Here is a 20,429-nt window from a genome sequence, read left to right on the forward strand (position 1 = left end):
AGTGGTATGTGCTTGGTGTCTTCTATATGGTAGTGGCATCTTGTACATGAAAGGGTTTGAGATATGTTGAAACTGTCTTTGTAGTGATGGGAGATGTCCAGAAAATTTGCATTAGTGTGACTTGTGTTATCATAGGGTCTTTGCCTTCCAATTGGTCTGTGTGACTGGTGGTTTGGAATTTGACTTTAGTTGGAATATTGGTTTTATATAGTGCTAGTTGGATTACTTGTATATGTGTTTTGTTAATGTTGGTGGAAGGGTGATCTGTGAGTAGAAGTTAAAGAAGTGTGAGGTATGGGTAGGCTTTTTATTTCTACTTCAGGGTTGGTGGCATGCACCAGTCCAGTGACAGCATGTTGCCTCTTGTATACTACATTTGCTCCAATTCCCTCCATCCAATTTACACCTTTCACTTGATATTTTATCCATGCCAATTGTTTCATTTTCAGTTCAGGTTCTCCTTCACCTAGAACTCTCCACATCTGACACATCCTGTTTGGGGATACTCTGTCCCTGATGCCCATTTCCCCCTAGGAACGCCCTCAAGAGGGGAAACCCATGACAATTCTCCATAACTATTGAAACTCCAGTGCTGCTTCTAAGCCTTTAGTATCTCGCCATTACAGGCCATTGGCAGAGGGCACCTCTAGTGCAGTGCAACTATAGACTAAAGTTCCAACCTACTACAACTACCTAATGCTCCTGCTTAATGTTCTTACCCACTGCTTCTACCAAATACTCCTGTCTATTGTTCTTGTCTGCTACTGCTATCTATTGCTCCTATCATTTTGCCAAAAGGTAGGGATAGCACAAAGCACACTCACCACAAGAAAATCTGGAGTTATGAAGAATGAGTTATCAGTTAAGTGTTGTCAGGTGTTGTGTGATAAGGAGAGATTGTATGTGGACAGAATGCCAGCAATCCATTTGTGGTTGAGGCAAAAAGAGAGCTACCTATGTCAGAGTAGTGCAACTTGACTACTGAAATGCTGGCTTGCTACGCAGCCACTAATGACTCTCCTGATAACAGGTGGGTAGTACCGGTAATATACCTCCCTCGTTGGTGGCTCCCTATCAACTGCTACCTTTATGTTAATGATAAATAAGAAATAAACAGATGCACTTTAGAGACTTTTTGGGCACGCAAAACAGTACTATCAAAATTTTCAACTTGAAATACTTTTTTCATACATATTCGCCATTTCTCGTGACGGTGAGATGTCTAAAACAGGTGATGGAGTCTTGGAGGGAAATTTTTCACTTGACCCCCTTCAGTTCCTTCTTTTGAAGACTTTAAAACAGGAGAGTTTTCCAGCATGCACACACACACACGCCTTTTAGTCGCCTTCTACAACATGCAGGGAATACATGGGAAATACTCTCTCCCATCCCCAGAGATCATTGTACATAAGTTGGAATAGAGCCAAATTGCAAAGTCCTCTTATTGTCGGATACTGTTCAGCCCACCTCAGTGCAAACCATCTTTTGAAGAAAAAAGCAGTAGTGGCATATTTGCCTTTGAAATGTTCATCACTCGTCAACGAGCAAGATCAAGGCATATTGCTCCCACTTTGGGCAAATATCCTTCCCACATTATTATAAAGTACTGTAAGTACAGGTACACCTGATGAGACATTTATCAAGGAATATGATAAGAAAGATGTTTCATGGCTAATTGCTACTGCATGCCAATTTGTTGACTTCTCAAACCTGAAAAATGGATTGTATTACTCCCAGCATTGAGTATTTAGCACAATTTTATTAAAGACCTGCTGTAGAATTTATTGATTTTACAATACCTAAAGAGAAGGAAATGGCTTGACCATTGCAGATGTATGAATGACAGTTCCGAGGCTACTGTGGCCAAGAAGCTGAAAGATGAGTCAAGAAAAATGGATGGGAATCAAGAGATGAATCTTATGCCATATTTTAATGGCCTGTTATTTAGAATTGCACCTAACATATGGGTTTAAAAAAATCGGGGAACCCACCATGGCAATGATGAAAGGATTGTTTGAAGTACACTGGAACACCCTTTATGATTTTGGTATGAACTGAGTGGGTATGTTGTTTCACCACAGGAGTGGCAACTCGGATTCTATGTTTGGCTAGAGAGCTTTAGCATCTTACCATTTACATGAACCTTTTGAGGGAGTCCTGAAATGTCTTCAGGTAAACCATGGAAAGGTCTGTGAGGCCAGGATGTGGATAGGGAGCTGTGGTTTTGGTGCAATGCATGTGACAGCTAGAGACTGTCTGAACAAATGTGGGCCTTTTCTGTCTTTGCCTGGCGCTACCTCGCTGAAGCAAAGGTAGCAATGATGTTTGAACTGTGGGGCGGGGTAGCGCCAGAAATGGATGAAGGAAAGCAAGTGTATATATATATATATATATATATATATATATATATATATATATATATATATATATATATATATATATATATATATATATTCCCTGCGTGTCGTAGAAGGCGACTAAAAGGGAAGGGAGTGGGGGGCTGGAAATCCTCCCCTCTCGTTTTTTTTAATTTTCCAAAAGAAGGGACAGAGAAGGGGGCCCTTTGAGGATATTCCCTCAAGGTCCAGTCCTTTGTTAACGCAACCTCGCTAATGCGGGAAATGGCGAATAGTATGAAAGAAAAAAAAAAAAAAATATATATATATATATATATATATATATATATATATATATATATATATATAATGCGGGAGACAGCGACAAAGCAAAATAAATAGATAAATATAAATAAATGTATATTATCCCTGGGAATAGTGGAGAAAGAATACTTCCAATGTATTCCCTGCGTGTCATAGAAGGCGACTAAAGCAAGGGAGCGAGGAGCTGGAAATCCTCCCTTCTCGTTTTTAATTTTCCAAAAGCAGGAACAGAGAAGGGGGCCAAGTGAGGATATTCCCACAAAGGCTCAGTCCTCTGTCCTTAACGCTACCTCGCTAAAGCGGGAAATGGCGAACAGTGAGAGAATATATATATATATATATATATATATATATATATATATATATATATATATATATATATATATATATTTATTTATTTATTTATTTATTTATTTATTTTGCTTTGTCGCTGTCTCCCGCGTTAGCGAGGTAGCGCAAGGAAACAGACGAAAGAATGGCCCAACCCACCCACATACACATGTATATACATACACGTCCACACACGCACATATACATACCTATACATCTCTACGTATACATATATATACACATACATATATACACATGTACATAATTCATACTGTCTGCCCTTATTCATTCCTGTCGCCACCCTGTCACACATGAAATGACAACCCCTTCCACCCGCATGTGCGCGAGATAGCGCTAGGAAAAAACAAAGGCCATATTCGTTCACACTCAGTCTCTAACTGTCATGTATAATGCACCGAAATCGCAGCTCCCTTTCCACATCCAGGCCCCACAAAACTTTCCATGGTTTACCACAGACGCTTAGTCGTTGCTATATTGCTCTGTGGATGCCAAAAACTGGACAATTTGGGTTTATGGGTTATGAAACTATTGGCCACAGTTTGACTTAAGATTTGGGGCCTTCTTAAATAGACTAGGATACCTAGTTAGTTCCATGGCGGTTCTGCTTTTGTTCCGTTGTGACCAGTGTAAATAGTTGAAAAATACTTAGACATACAGTCACACACATATGCATTTTAGTTTTTTATTCAGACGATATAAATATTAGAATGAAAAAAATAACAAGTTTATGGTACACTAGCTCCATGGAAGTGCATATGTTACTTGCCTAAGGAAGACGGAATTATCATATCTACCAAAAAATGTGGAATATATATGATGTTACAGGACTTTGTAATTTTTTTTTCAATCTTCGTTCATTACACTTTGTTGCTAGCCAAAAGCCAAGGAGCTTCTGTTATTAAACTTCACTGTCTTAGCTTCCTCTCACCAGCATGAATTAATAATAGTTGAACTGATCAAAATGTTTCAGATGATCCCAAGCCTGACAACTATTTGGTTGAAACAAATACCCTATGAGAGCGAGCTCGTCTGTGCTCTGGAGTGGTGTCAACTACGTAAGATAAAAGATAATAATCAAGCCTCTTGTGTCCATTTTTTTTGTACTCGTGACTTTGTTGATTACTTATTGTATTAATGCTTGTTCAATTAACAAGAACACCGTGAACTTAGATACTGCAAGATCATTTTTAGTTTACAAGGGCTGCTATGATTATGAGTGGGTGTTAATGATATCATGCATAATGAGCCGTTGTTAAAAGAGTGACCCTCGTTGCTCCCACAATGCACAACGGAAAAACAAAAGCCGGCAACCACAACATGTTTTTGGCTGGTGCTTTGACCAATTCCTCTACACCGCACGATTAACGTATTTAAAAAAGTTCTTTTCTCATATATACTGAGTGACTTTCCTCATAAAGATGAACTGGGAGGGTTTGGAAATGTGTACGAAAGTGTATAATCGTGTAAATATACTATTACGTCAGTTCGCATGGGGATATTTCCCTAGTGATGTACCACAATGACCGTCTTCCGAACTCGACCTTCAACTCTGCTCAAGTTACAAGTGGGGGCACATGGTGAATGCCTGATATCCTGATGCAGTTGACGCAACATACTCATCTGGCTTCTCCTTGGGATGGGCCAATGGTTAACCTCAGGTAGATCAGTGACTGTAGAGCTGAGAGAGGAGACCTTAAGGACGCCTGTTGATTGTTGAGGACAGAAGACATCTCTTCAGGCACTCAGTTGTTTTCGTCCCTAAAATCAAAGGTAAGATTTTTTTTTTATGATTGAAGTTTCTTCGATTAGTGTGCAGTTTAAGGATGGGCTTTTAGTTCTTGACATGTAAGGTCGGAAAAGTTAGAGAATTATGTGTGGTATATGGTGGAACAACCGGGCACTTCAAACTACGTAAATATGTCAAAGTTTTTCATAGCTTTGGTAACTATACCAAACACGCATTTAACATAGTGAAGATGTTTGTGTGAATTATATCAAACTATTTTTTTCAGGAAATAGAAGCTTAATAAACTTGCTGGTTTGGGCGCCCATTGATTTTTTTTTTTTAGTTTAGTGGTACAAAAAATCCTTAAGCTACGTATACACTTCTTTAATCAAATTGTAGCTACGTTTTAAATGTAAGTCGGTGTAAATCTAGATGACAAAGATTTTTTTTGATTGTCTAACGAAGTGTGTGCCTCTGTAGAGATAGGTGTTTGCTTGAGTTGCAACCCTGTTTAGTTTGTAATATTGGTAATTACCCTATTTACAGGCATGGGGATTAGGAATGTGGAATATTATCTACAATGTTTTGCAATTTTGATTTAATGTAGTGAATATAGAAGGAGGCATACTGGTGGTAATTTTCTTTTTTATCATATAACTAAACTTTGCTGAAAAGGGGGTGGACAGTGAAGATCAAGGAAAGTGGGGTTAAAAATATGAGAATAAGTGAAATAAGGATGAAATGATGTAACTGATTCCATGCAGCTCCCTCCAAGCAGCTGAAATTAAATTTATTTTATTATTATTTGAAAATATACGATTGTGGTCTTAGGTTTACATTCACCTCCCACAGTAGTATAACTATCTATTTTTTCCCATATTTTTGTTGTGCAACGAAGATGTGGTATGGGGAAGGAGAGCAACATACTTCCTGTGGGCTAAACAAGCGTACTTGAAGGGTGAAGATCTTGGAAAACTGTGTTGGGCCTCTATGCAGACTTTATTTTCAATACCCAGATAAAAGCTTATTGGTTTCAGTACCCTAGAGACAAGCTTATCACCATTGTGTGTCAAAGAAACAACTGGGCATTTATCTTTTGTGTCACCTCATGTTGAAGGACATTGGCCTGATAAAAGATGTAGTCATTCTTGAGATTAGTTGCTGGAGAGCTGTTAGAGGAAGTTCTTGTAAACAGACAGAATCTAGTCAAGACTGCTGTGACTTCAAAATTTATAGGCAAGATTGAAATATTTGCTTTGGTTTATATATAGATAATGGTACAGTACAAAGCTCATTTAGGATTTTGGAAAGTTTATGAAAGACTGTAGTTCTTTAATGTGATCATTATTTTATAACTTAACAACAGACTTTAGTTGAGTGCTGTGTTTGCTATTATACAACTAACAGTAAACTAGTCAGTGCTGTGTTTAGTGTAGGATAGCCTACAACAGGCAGTATATTTTTTTTGATAGTCAACATGGCATGGGTAAAACCTTCCCCAATCATGGCCATCTCGGATGAAAGTGATAATGAAGAGTAATGAAAAGAAAAAATGAATGAGTGTAGGAGAAATTTTGATCTTAGGTGTTTGTAGATCTGACTCCAAAAGATGGATAGGTTTTAGGAAGGAGGAAAGATGAAATAACAAATAGAGTTCCTCAGCATCACTGTTCAAAGAAAGGAGTAGGAATCATGATAGTCTTCATGTGGCTGGGAACCATACAGGAACTGTGGGATGCAGCAACTATTTGCTTGCCATGGATCTAGACCAGTGCCCAGGAGACACACAGACAGCTCATGAGAGCATTGGCCAAAATAATACCTGTAGAACAGAGGGGGCAGGTAAATCATGGTTGCAGGGAAAGGGATGGTTGAAGAGGTGATAACAAAGAAGAGAAGGCTAAAGACTTCTGATTCCACTTAGGCTAAAAGAGAGATAGAAGAAGAGCCACCCAAGATATGTGGCAATGGATGAAAGGTTAAGATTGTGCTGGTTGCAAAAGTTGAGGAGATTCTTTGAAGATTCAGATTATTTTGCAATTCTTGTGGAGGTGAAGATCAGAGAGAAGTGGAAGTATGCCATAAGGAAGAATGGAATGATGAAAGTGTTAGTAAGGGAGAAGATGAATAAAAAAGAATGGAAGGAATATGAAATAAGGGTGACAAAGTTCTGATGAAAATGCAGTAAAATGTAGGGATACACATGTGTGAATAAGGTTTTTAAAATGTGTGAAGAAAAAATTTCAAAGGTTGCAGAATTAGTAGTTGGATGCAAGGTTTTGAGATATAAGAGTAAAAGGTTCTGAGATATAAGAATAAAGTGGAAATGCATGGTGAATGGATGAGATTAGAAATGCTGTGGAAGAGAGGAAATAGACATGTTAGATTGCTTGAAAGAAATGTACCAGCAGAGGAGGAGGGAAGAATACAGGATGTGTAGTCAAAATGGTAAGAGGCTGATAGAGGAAAGCATAGAAAATGTAGATGAAGATTTTGGAAGAAAATTGAATTGAGTTAAAAGTTTAAGGAAAGTGAGACATCGTACTGGAAGGATGTGAAAAAGGAGAGTGAGAATGTGAGAAGTATGGAAGGGGCATTTCCAGATGAAAGGAGATGGTGAAGAGAAGATGGTGAGAGTATTTTGAAGAACTGATGAAAGTGGGAGAAAGTGAGGCTGTAGGTAAAAAGGGTGATAATGAAGATGATAGTAGGAAAGGCACCTGAAGTGGATGGGATTACAGCTGAAGTGTTGAAGTATGGAGGAGAAAGTGTGATAGAGTAGACGCATTTATTATGTAATTTAGCATAGAAGCAGAAGGTTGTGCCTGAGGATTGGGTAAATGTTATTAATGTTTCTTTATTCAAAGGAAAAGGTGCAAAGGATGTATTTAGCAATTATAGGGAAATATAGGGAAAGGGAGCTGTGGTTTCAGTGCAATGTACATGACAGCTAGTGACTGAGTGTGAACGAATGTGGCCTTTGTTGTCTTTTCCTAGCGCTACCTCGCACACATGCGGGTGGAGGGGGTTTTCATTTCATTTCATTTCATTTAATAAATATATTTATATTTATATTTAATATACTTTGTTGTTGTCTCCCGCGTTAGCGAGGTAGCGCAAGGAAACAGACAAAAGAATGGCCCAACCCACCCACACACACATGTATATACATACACGTCCACACACGCGCATATGCACACCTATATATCTCTACGTATACATAAAGGGCAAGGAATAGAGTGAATTGGAGCGATGTGGTATACCGGGGTTGACGTGCTGTCAGTGGATTGAATCAAGGCATGTGAAGCGTCTGGGGTAAACCATGGAAAGCTGTGTAGGTATGTATATTTGCGTGTGTGGACGTATGTATATACATGTGTATGGGGGGGGGGTTGGGCCATTTCTTTCGTCTGTTTCCTTGCGCTACCTCGCAAACGCGGGAGACAGCGACAAAGTATAAAAAAAAAAAAATACATAAATATACACACACACAGACATATACATATATACACATGTACATAATTCATACTGTCTGCCCTTATTCATTCCCGTCGCCACCCCGCCACACATGAAATGACAACTCCCTCCCCCCACATGTGTGCGAGGTAGTGCTAGGAAAAGACAACAAAGGCCACATTCATTCACACTCAGTCTCTAGCTGTCATGTACAATCCACCGAAACCACAGCTCCCTTTCCACATGCAGGCCCCACAAAATTTTCCATGGTTTACCCCAGACGCTTCACATGCCCTGGTTCAATCCATTGACAGCACGTTGACCCCGGTATACCACATCATTCCAATTCACTTTATTGCTTGCACGCCTTTCACCCTCCTACATGTCCAGGCCTCAATCGCTCAAAATCTTCTTCACCCCATCTTTCTACCGCCAATTTGGTCTCCCACCTCTCCTCATCCCCTCCACCTCTGACACATATATATCCTCTTGGTCAATCTTTCCTCATTCATTCTCTCCATGTGACCAAACAATTTCAAAACACCCTCTTCTGCTCTCTCAACCACACTTTTTATTACCACACATCTCTCCTACCCTTTCATTACTTACTCGATCAAAGCGCCTTACACTACATATTGTCCTCAAATATCTCATTTCCAACACATCCACCCTCCTTCGCACAACTCTATCTATAGCCCATGCCTCGCAACCATATAACATTGTTGGAACCACTATTCCTTCAAACATACCCATTTTAGCTTTCCAAGGTAATATTCTCGCCTTCCACACATTTTTCAGCGTTACCAGAACTTTTGCCCCTCCCCCACCCTGTGACTCACTTCCACTTGCTTGGTTCCATCCGGTGCCAGATCCACTCCCAGATATCTAAAACACTTCACTTCCTACTGTTTTTCGCCATTCAAACTTACCTCCAAATTGACTTGCCCTTCAACCCTACTGTACCTAATAACCTTGCTCTTATTCACATTTACTCTCAGCTTTCTTCTTTCACACACTTTACCAAACTCAGTCACCAGCTTCTGCAGTTTCTCACCCAAACCAGCCACTAGTGCTGTATCATCAGCGAACAACAACTGACTCACTTCCCAAGCTCTCTCATCCACAAGACTGCATACTTGCCCCTCTCTCCAAAACTCTTGCATTCACCGGCCTAAATACCCCATCCATAAACAAATTAAACAACCATGGAGACATCACGCACCCATGCTGCAAACCGACATTCATTGAGAACCAATCATTTTCCTCTTTTCCCACTCGCACACATACCTTACCTCCCTGATAAAAACTTTTCACCGCTTCTAACAACTTGCCTCCCACACCGTATACTCTTAATACCTTCCACAGAGCATCTCTATCAACTTATCATGTGCCTTCTCCAGATCCATAAATGCTACATACAAATCCATTTTGCTTTTCTAATTATTTCTCACATACATTCTTCAAAGCAAACACCTGATCCACACATCCTCTACCACTTCTGAAACCACACTGCTCTTTCCCAGTCTGATGCTCAGTACATGCCTTCACCCTCTCATTCAATACCCTCCCATATGATTACCCAGGAATACTCAACAAACTTATACCTCTGTAATTTGAGCACTCACCTTTATCCCCTTTGCCTTTGCACAATGGCACTATGCATGCATTCCGCCAATCCTCAGACACCTCACCATGAGTCATACATACATTAGATATCCTTACCAACCAGTCAACAACACAGTTGCCCCCTTTTTTAATAAATTCCACTGCAATACCATCCAAACCCACTGCCTTTCCGGCTTTCATCTTCCGCAAAGCTTTTACTACGTCTTCTCTGTTTACAAAATCATTCTCCCTAACCCTCTCACTTTGCACACCACCTCGTCCAAAACACCCTATATCTGCCATTCTTATCATCTAACACATTTAACAAAGCTTCAAAATACTCACTTCATCTCCTTCTCACATCACCACTACTTGTTATCACCTCTCCAGTAACCCCCTTCACCAATTTTCCCATTTGTTCCCTTGTCTTACGTGCTTTATTTACCTCCTTCCAAAACATCTTTTTATTCTCCCTAAAATGTAATGATACTCTCTCACCCCAACTCTCATTTGCCCTCTTTTTCACCTCTTGCACCTTTCTCTTGACCTCCTGCCTCTTTCTTTTATACATCTCCTAGTCATTTGCACAATTTCCCTGCAAAACTCGTCCAAATGCCTCTCTCTTCTCTTTCACTAATAATCTTACTTCTTCATCCCACCACTCGCTACCCTTTCTAATCTGCCCACCTCCCATGCTTCTCATGCCACAGGTATCTTTTGCACAAGCCATCACTGCTTCCCTAAATACAACCCATTGTTCCCCCACTCCCCTTACATTTTTTGCTCTCACCTTTTTCCATCCTGCACTCAGTCTTTCCTGGTACTTCCTCACACAAGTCTCCTTCCCAAGCTCCTTTTCTCTCACCACTCACCCCAACATTCTCTCTTTTCCGAAAACCTCTACAAATCTTCACCTTTACCTCCACAAGATAATGATCAGACTCTCTTTCGCACACCTATCAATTATCATGTAATCCAATAACACTCTCTGGCCATCTTTCCTACTTACATACGTATACTTATGTATATCTCTCTTTTTAAACCAGGTATTCCCAATCACCAGTCCTTTTTCAGCACACAAATCTATAAGCTCTTCACCATTTCCATTTACAACACTGAACACCCCATGTACACCAATTATTCCCTCAACTGCCACATTACTCACCTTTGCATTCAAATCACCCATCACTATGACCCGGTCTCCTGCATCAAAACTACTAACACACTCACTCAGCTGCTCCCAAAACACTTGCCTTTCATGATCTTTCTTCTCATGCCCAAGTGCATATGCACCAATAATAACCAATCTCTCTCCATCCACTCTTAGTTTTACCCATATCAATCTAGAGTTTACTTTCTTACACTCTATCACTTACTCCCACCACTCCTGTTTCAGGACTAGTGCTACTCCTTCCCTTGCTCTTGTGCTTTCACCAACCCCTGACTTTACTCCCAAGACATTCCCAAACCACTCTTCTCCTTTACCCTTGAGCTTCATTGCACTCAGAGCCAAAACATACTACCTATCTCTCCTTTTTTCTCATCTTGGTTACATCCACACACATTTAGGCACCCCAATCTGAGCCTTCGAGGAGGATGAGCACTCCCTGCGTGAATCCTTCAAGCTAAAATACAAGGAAGGGAGGGTTTCTAGCCCTCCTGCTCCCATCCCCTTTAGTCGCCTTCTACGACATGAGAGGAATGCGTGGGAAGTATTCTTTCTCCCCCTATATTATTTATTTATTTATTATACTTTGTCACTGTCTCCTGCATTAGTGAGGAACCGCAAGGAAACAGATGAAAGAATGGCTCAGCCCACCCACATACACATGTATATACACACACGTCCACATACATACCTATACTTTCTTTTTCTTTTAAACTATTCGCCATTTCCCACGTTAGCGAGGTAGCGTTAGGAACAGAGGACTGGGCCTTTTTTGGAATATCCTCACCTGGCCCCCTCTGTTCCTTCTTTTGGAAAATTTAAAAAAAAAAAGAGAGGGGAGGATTTCCAGCCCCCCGCTCCCTCCCCTTTTAGTCGCCTTCTACGACACGCAGGGAATACGTGGGAAGTATTCTTAATCCCCTATCCCCAGGGATACCTATACATTTCAACATATACATATATGTACATACACAGACATATGCATATATACACATGTACATAATTCATACTTGCTGACTTTATTCATTCCCGTCGCCACCCTGCCACACATGAAATGACACTCCCCCTCCCCCTGTACGCGCACAAGGTAGCGCTAGGAAAAGACAGCTAAGGCCACATTCGTTCACACTCAGTCTCTAGCTGTCTTGTATAATGCACCGAAACCACAGCTCCCTTTCCACATCCAGGCCCCACAAAAGTTTCCATGGTTTACCCCAGACGCTTCACATGCCCTGGTTTGATCCATTGACAGCACATCGATCCTGGTATACCACATCATTCCAATTCGCTCTATTCCTTGCACGCCTTTCACCCTCCTGCATGTTCAGGCCCTGATTGCTCAAAGTTTTTTTCACTCCATCCTTCCACCTCCAATTTGGTTTCCCACTTCTCCTTGTTTCCTCCACCTATGACACATATATCCTCTTTGTCAATTTTTCCTCACTCATTCTGTCCATGTGACCAAAACCATTTCAATACACCCTCATCTGCTCTCTCACCTACTCTTGTTTTATTACCACACATCTCTGTTTCCTGGTGCTGCCTCGCTGATGCAGAAGACAGTGATCAAGTATGATAATGAAAAAATAGATATAAGTATGCAATGCATAACAGGTAAAGTGTATGTATGAGTGTTGATTGACAGAGTGATTGAAGTGACTGAATGCAGAATAAGTGAGGAGCAAGGAGGTTTTAGGAAAGGTAAGGGAAGGGTGGATTAGAGTTTTGTAGTGAGAATGAGTGTGGAAAAGTTTCTAGCAAAGGTAAGAAACTGTATGTAATTTTTATGGATCTGGAGAAAGGGCATATGAAAGAGTCAGTTGGAATATTGTATAGTATGGGTTAAGGATATATGGGTTTGGGGGACAACTGTTGGACGGTGTTTGAGTGTAAGTTTTGGTATACATGAGGCAGGGCTATGTGATTTCAGCATGGATTTTTAACTTTTATATGGACAGAATGGAAGCAAGACTATGGAGAAGGGGTTTAGAAATGGAATGTGATGGTGAGGTATGGTGGTTTGTTACAAGCCTGTATGCGGATGATGCTATAGTGTTTGCTGAGAGCGAAGAGGAGTTGCAGAAGGTTGTAAGCTTGTTTTATGGTATGTGTAAGCTAGTTGTTTGAAGGTGAATGCACATAAATGTAAAGTAATGGTGTTTGAAAGGAAACAGTGATGTATGGATTTTGTGATGCCCAGTGGTCAGTGAGAAGAAAAAATACTAAATTGTGTTATATATGTATGGGGAGAAAGACTGGAAGAAGTGCCAGAATTTGAATATTTGGCACCTGTTGTGGGTTAGTGTTGCTGTCGAAAGAGGGGTAAGGGAGAGAGAGCCTATTAGGTAGAAGAGTCACTAGGTCCCTTAATAGAATGATGAAGAGTAGGAGTGTAAGTGTAACTGCTTACTCTTCTACATTATGTAATAGATTGCTTCCCACTCTGGCATTTATCACATGTTCCCTGATTTTTTTTTTATTCATTTGGAGGGATGTGCAATAATTCACATTTCCAAAGTAACTTATTTAATGATTCCTTTCATCCATTTCTTATAAAATGGCAGTGGCTAATATTTAAAGTGTTTTCAGATATATTATTGATTCATACTTTTCTCTATCTTGTCACTGTTTTCTGTGCCCTGCCATTGTGATTGGAAACAAAATCTTTCTTGTTCTTTAAGTTTTCAGACTTACCCAACAGGAATGTAATCCATATATTTCAAAACATTCTGTGACTGAGGTTTGTTTGATATTTGAAAAAAAAAAAGTCATTTTGATTATCTACTTCAGGAAATGGCACCAAAAACTGAGAAATTTGAAGATAGTAACGAGAATGACTTAATGCTGACTGGCTTCAGGCATTACCCAACAGATCGGAACCTACCCAACAAGTCTCCACACACGTGGTTGAATGGCAAGAGGATTGACGATGATGTGGGCCCCTATTGGAGAGTGCATAACAAATTATATGACTTGACAGATTTTATTGACAAGCATCCTGGAGGTATGACTTAAGTAACTACTGCACAGAACATGAAACTGTGAATTCAATTCTCAGGTTAGCCCCTCACTATCAAGCTAGTCACATGCAAGGGAAATTTTTCACTTCTTAGGTGGAAAGAAATGTAAAATATGACAGACATGATCAGTTTTTATTATAAGAGAAGGGAATTGTATCTCTGATGATGATACAGCGTTTAGGATGAAAAGTCGAGGAAATATAGAAAACAAAACTAAAGTCCTGTAAAACTTATTTAAATATCCATTGTAATAGCCACTACTTGCAAAAAGTAAGTGTATTCTTCAGAGCCAACTTTAAAAGGTTTTAGTAGTCACTATAAACATGAGAACAGAGAACAGAGGAGAGTGATTTGTTCACAATGAAGGTGAGTCTGCAGCAAGGATATATGTCATCGTTGTTTGATTTTTTTTATGAATATGTTGGTGATGGAGGTAAATGCAAGAGTTTTGGAGACACGTATGCAGTCTGTTGGTAATGAGAGGGCCTGGGAAGTGAGTCACTTATTATTAATGATCTGTACATGTCTTCACCCTCTCAATCAGTATTCTCCCATTTAATTTTCCAGGTATTCTGAACAAACTTATGCCTCTGTAGTTTGAACACTCACCTTTATCCCCTTTGCCTTTATACAGTGACACTATACATGCATTCTTCCAATCCTCAGGCATTTCACTATGATTCACACACATTGAAAATCCTCATTGTCTTCACCCTCTCAATCAATATTCTCCCATTTAATTTTCCAGTTTTTTTTTTTTTTATTATACTTTGTCGCTGTCTCCCGCGTTTGCGAGGTAGCGCAAGGAAACAGACGAAAGAAATGGCCCCCCCCATACACATGTATATACATACGTCCACACACGCAAATATACATACCTACACAGCTTTCCATGGTTTACCCCAGACGCTTCACATGCCTTGATTCAATCCACTGACAGCACGTCAACCCCGGTATACCACATCGCTCCAATTCACTCTATTCCTTGCCCTCCTTTCACCCTCCTGCATGTTCAGGCCCCGATCACACAAAATCTTTTTCACTCCATCTTTCCACCTCCAATTTGGTCTCCCTCTTCTCCTCGTTCCCTCCACCTCCGACACATATATCCTCTTGGTCAATCTTTCCTCACTCATTCTCTCCATGTGCCCAAACCACTTCAAAACACCCTCTTCTGCTCTCTCAACCACGCTCTTTTTATTTCCACACATCTCTCTTACCCTTACGTTACTCACTCGATCAAACCACCTCACACCACACATTGTCCTCAAACATCTCATTTCCAGCACATCCATCCTCCTGCGCACAACTCTATCCATAGCCCACGCCTCGCAACCATACAACATTGTTGGAACCACTATTCCTTCAAACATACCCATTTTTGCTTTCCGAGATAATGTTCTCGACTTCCACACATTCTTCAAGGCTCCCAGAATTTTCGCCCCCTCCCCCACCCTATGATCCACTTCCACTTCCATGGTTCCATCCGCTGCCAGATCCACTCCCAGATATCTAAAACACTTCACTTCCTCCAGTTTTTCTCCATTCAAACTCACCTCCCAATTGACTTGACCCTCAACCCTACTGTACCTAATAACCTTGCTCTTATTCACATTTACTCTTAACTTTCTTCTTCCACACACTTTACCAAACTCAGTCACCAGCTTCTGCAGTTTCTCACATGAATCAGCCACCAGCGCTGTATCATCAGCGAACAACAACTGACTCACTTCCCAAGCTCTCTCATCCCCAACAGACTTCATACTTGCCCCTCTTTCCAAAACTCTTGCATTTACCTCCCTAACAACCCCATCCATAAACAAATTAAACAACCATGGAGACATCACACACCCCTGCCGCAAACCTACATTCACTGAGAACCAATCACTTTCCTCTCTTCCTACACGTACACATGCCTTACATCCTCGATAAAAACTTTTCACTGCTTCTAACAACTTTCCTCCCACACCATATATTCTTAATACCTTCCACAGAGCATCTCTATCAACTCTATCATATGCCTTCTCCAGATCCATAAATGCTACATACAAATCCATTTGCTTTTCTAAGTATTTCTCACATACATTCTTCAAAGCAAACACCTGATCCACACATCCTCTACCACTTTTGAAACCACACTGCTCTTCCCCAATCTGATGCTCTGTACATGCCTTCACCCTCTCAATCAATACCCTCCCATATAATTTACCAGGTATACTGAACAAACTTATGCCTCTGTAGTTTGAACACTCACCTTTATCCCCTTTGCCTTTATACAGTGACACTATACATGCATTCTTCCAATCCTCAGGCATTTCACTATGATTCACACACATTGAAAATCCTTTCCAACCAATCAACAACAGTCACCCCCTTTCTTAACAAATGCAATTGCAGTACCATCCAATCCTGCTGCCTTGCTGGATTTAATCTTCTGTAAGGCTTTCACCACTTCTCTCTTCACCAAACCACTCTTCCTGACTCTCTTACTTCCCACACCACCCTAACCAAAACACCTCATCTGCCACTCTATCATCAAACACATTCAACAGTGCTTCAAAATACTCACTCCCATCTCTTCACTCCATTAGTATCTGTTATCACTTTCCCCCTTGCCCCATTCACAGATGTTCCCATTTTCTCTCTTCTTTCCCACATTATTTATATCCTTCCAAAACATCTTTTTATTCTGTCTAAAGTTTTATATTCTCTCACCCCATCTCTCCATCCACTCTTAGTTTTTACCATATCAATCTAGAGTTTACTTTCTTACACTCTATCACTTACTCCCACCACTCCTGTTTCAGGACTAGTGCTACTCCTTCCCTTGCTCTTGTGCTTTCACCAACTCCCTGACTTTACTCCCAAGACATTCCCAAACCACTCTTCTCCTTTACCCTTGAGCTTCATTGCACTCAGAGCCAAAACATACTACCTATCTCTCCTTTTTTCTCATCTTGGTTACATCCACACACATTTAGGCACCCCAATCTGAGCCTTCGAGGAGGATGAGCACTCCCTGCGTGAATCCTTCAAGCTAAAATACAAGGAAGGGAGGGTTTCTAGCCCTCCTGCTCCCATCCCCTTTAGTCGCCTTCTACGACACGCAGGGAATACGTGGGAAGTATTCTTTCTCCCCCTATATTATTTATTTATTATACTTTGTCACTGTCTCCTGCATTAGCGAGAACCGCAAGGAAACAGATGAAAGAATGGCTCAGCCCACCCCCATACACATGTATATACACACACGTCCACATACATACCTATACTTTCTTTTTCTTTTAAACTATTCGCCATTTCCCACGTTAGCGAGGTAGCGTTAGGAACAGAGGACTGGGCCTTTTTTGGAATATCCTCACTGGCCCCCTCTGTTCCTTCTTTTGGAAAATTTAAAAAAAAAAAGAGAGGGGAGGATTTCCAGCCTCCCGCTCCCTCCCCTTTTAGTCGCCTTCTACGACACGCAGGGAATACGTGGGAAGTATTCTTAATCCCCTATCCCCAGGGATACCTATACATTTCAACATATAACATATATGTACATACACAGACATATGCATATATACACATGTACATAATTCATACTTGCTGACTTTATTCATTCCCGTCCCCACCCTGCCACACATGAAATGACACTCCCCTCCCCCTGTACGCGCACAAGGTAGCGCTAGGAAAAGACAGCTAAGGCCACATTCGTTCACACTCAGTCTCTAGCTGTCTTGTATAAAGCAACCGAAACCACAGCTCCCTTCCTCATCCGGCCCCACAAAAGTTTCCATGGTTTACCCCAGACGCTTCACATGCCCTGGTTTGATCATTGACAGCACATCGATCTGGTATACCACATCATTCCAATTCGCTCTATTCCTTGCACGCCTTTCACCCTCCTGCATGTTCAGGCCCTGATTGCTCAAAGTTTTTTTCACTCCATCTTTCCACCTCCAATTTGGTTTCCCACTTCTCCTTGTTTCCTCCACCTATGACACATATATCCTCTTTGTCAATTTTTCCTCACTCATTCTGTCCATGTGACCAAAACCATTTCAATACACCCTCATCTGCTCTCTCACCTACTCTTGTTTTATTACCACACATCTCTGTTTCCTGGTGCTGCCTCGCTGATGCAGAAGACAGTGATCAAGTTATGATAATGAAAAAATAGATATAAGTATGCAATGCATAACAGGTAAAGTGTATGTATGAGTGTTGATTGACAGAGTGATTGAAGTGACTGAATGCAGAATAAGTGAGGAGCAAGGAGGTTTTTAGGAAAGGTAAGGGAAGGGTGGATTAGAGTTTTGTAGTGAGAATGAGTGTGGAAAAGTTTCTAGCAAAGGTAAGAAACTGTATGTAATTTTTATGGATCTGGAGAAAGGGCATATGAAAGAGTCAGTTGGAATATTGTATAGTATGGGTTAAGGATATATGGGTTTGGGGGACAACTGTTGGACGGTGTTTGAGTGTAAGTTTTGGTATACATGAGGCAGGGCTATGTGATTTCAGCATGGATTTTTAACTTTTATATGGACAGAATGGAAGCAAGACTATGGAGAAGGGGTTTAGAAATGGAATGTGATGGTGAGGTATGGTGGTTTGTTACAAGCCTGTATGCGGATGATGCTATAGTGTTTGCTGAGAGCGAAGAGGAGTTGCAGAAGGTTGTAAGCTTGTTTTATGGTATGTGTAAGCTAGTTGTTTGAGGTGAATGCACATAAATGTAAAGTAATGGTGTTTGAAAGGAAACAGTGATGTATGGATTTTGTGATGCCCAGTGGTCAGTGAGAAGAAAAAATACTAAATTGTGTTATATATGTATGGGGAGAAAGACTGGAAGAAGTGCCAGAATTTGAATATTTGGCACCTGTTGTGGGTTAGTGTTGCTGTCGAAAGAGGGGTAAGGGAGAGAGAGCCTATTAGGTAGAAGAGTCACTAGGTCCCTTAATAGAATGATGAAGAGTAGGAGTGTAAGTGTAACTGCTTACTCTTCTACATTATGTAATAGATTGCTTCCCACTCTGGCATTTATCACATGTTCCCTGATTTTTTTTTTATTCATTTGGAGGATGTGCAATAATTCACATTTCCAAAGTAACTTATTTAATGATTCCTTTCATCCATTTCTTATAAAATGGCAGTGGCTAATATTTAAAGTGTTTTCAGATATATTATTGATTCATACTTTTCTCTATCTTGTCACTGTTTTCTGTGCCCTGCCATTGTGATTGGAAACAAAATCTTTCTTGTTCTTTAAGTTTTCAGACTTTTACCCAACAGGAATGTAATCCATATATTTCAAAAACATTCTGTGACTGAGGTTTGTTTGATATTTGAAAAAAAAAAAAGTCATTTTGATTATCTACTTCAGGAAATGGCAGCACCAAAAACTGGAAATTTGAAGATAGTAACGAGAATGACTTAATGCTGACTGCTTCAGGCATTACCCAACAGATCGGAAACCTACCCAACAAGTCTCCACACACGTGGTTGAATGGCAAGAGGATTGACGATGATGTGGGCCCCTATTGGAGAGTGCATAACAAATTATATGACTTGACAGATTTTATTGACAAGCATCTGGAGGTATGACTTAAAGTAACTACTGCACAGAACATGAAACTGTGAATTCAATTCTCAGGTTAGCCCCTCACTATCAAGCTAGTCACATGCAAGGGAAATTTTTCACTTCTTAGGTGGGAAAGAAATGTAAAATATGACAGACATGATCAGTTTTTATTATAAGAGAAGGGAATTGTATCTCTGATGATGATACAGCGTTTAGGATGAAAAGTCGTGGAAATATAGAAAACAAAACTAAAGTCCTGTAAAACTTATTTAAATATCCATTGTAATAGCCACTACTTGCAAAAAGTAAGTGTATTCTTCAGAGCCAACTTTAAAAGGTTTTAGTAGTCACTATAAACATGAGAACAGAGAACAGAGGAGAGTGATTTGTTCACAATGAAGGTGAGTCTGCAGCAAGGATATATGTCATCGTTGTTTGATTTTTTTTATGAATATGTTGGTGATGGAGGTAAATGCAAGAGTTTTGGAGACACGTATGCAGTTGTTGGTAATGAGAGGGCCTGGGAAGTGAGTCACTTATTATTAATGATCTGTACATGTCTTCACCCTCTCAATCAGTATTCTCCCATTTAATTTTCCAGGTATTCTGAACAAACTTATGCCTCTGTAGTTTGAACACTCACCTTTATCCCCTTTGCCTTTATACAGTGACACTATACATGCATTCTTCCAATCCTCAGGCATTTCACTATGATTCACACACATTGAAAATCCTCATTGTCTTCACCCTCTCAATCAATATTCTCCCATTTAATTTTCCATTTTTTTTTTTTTTTTTTATTATACTTTGTCGCTGTCTCCCGCGTTTGCGAGGTAGCGCAAGGAAACAGACGAAAGAAATGGCCCCCCCCATACACATG

This window comes from Panulirus ornatus, chromosome 35, assembly GCF_036320965.1.
Source record: "Panulirus ornatus isolate Po-2019 chromosome 35, ASM3632096v1, whole genome shotgun sequence".
Taxonomy (NCBI): domain Eukaryota; kingdom Metazoa; phylum Arthropoda; class Malacostraca; order Decapoda; family Palinuridae; genus Panulirus; species Panulirus ornatus.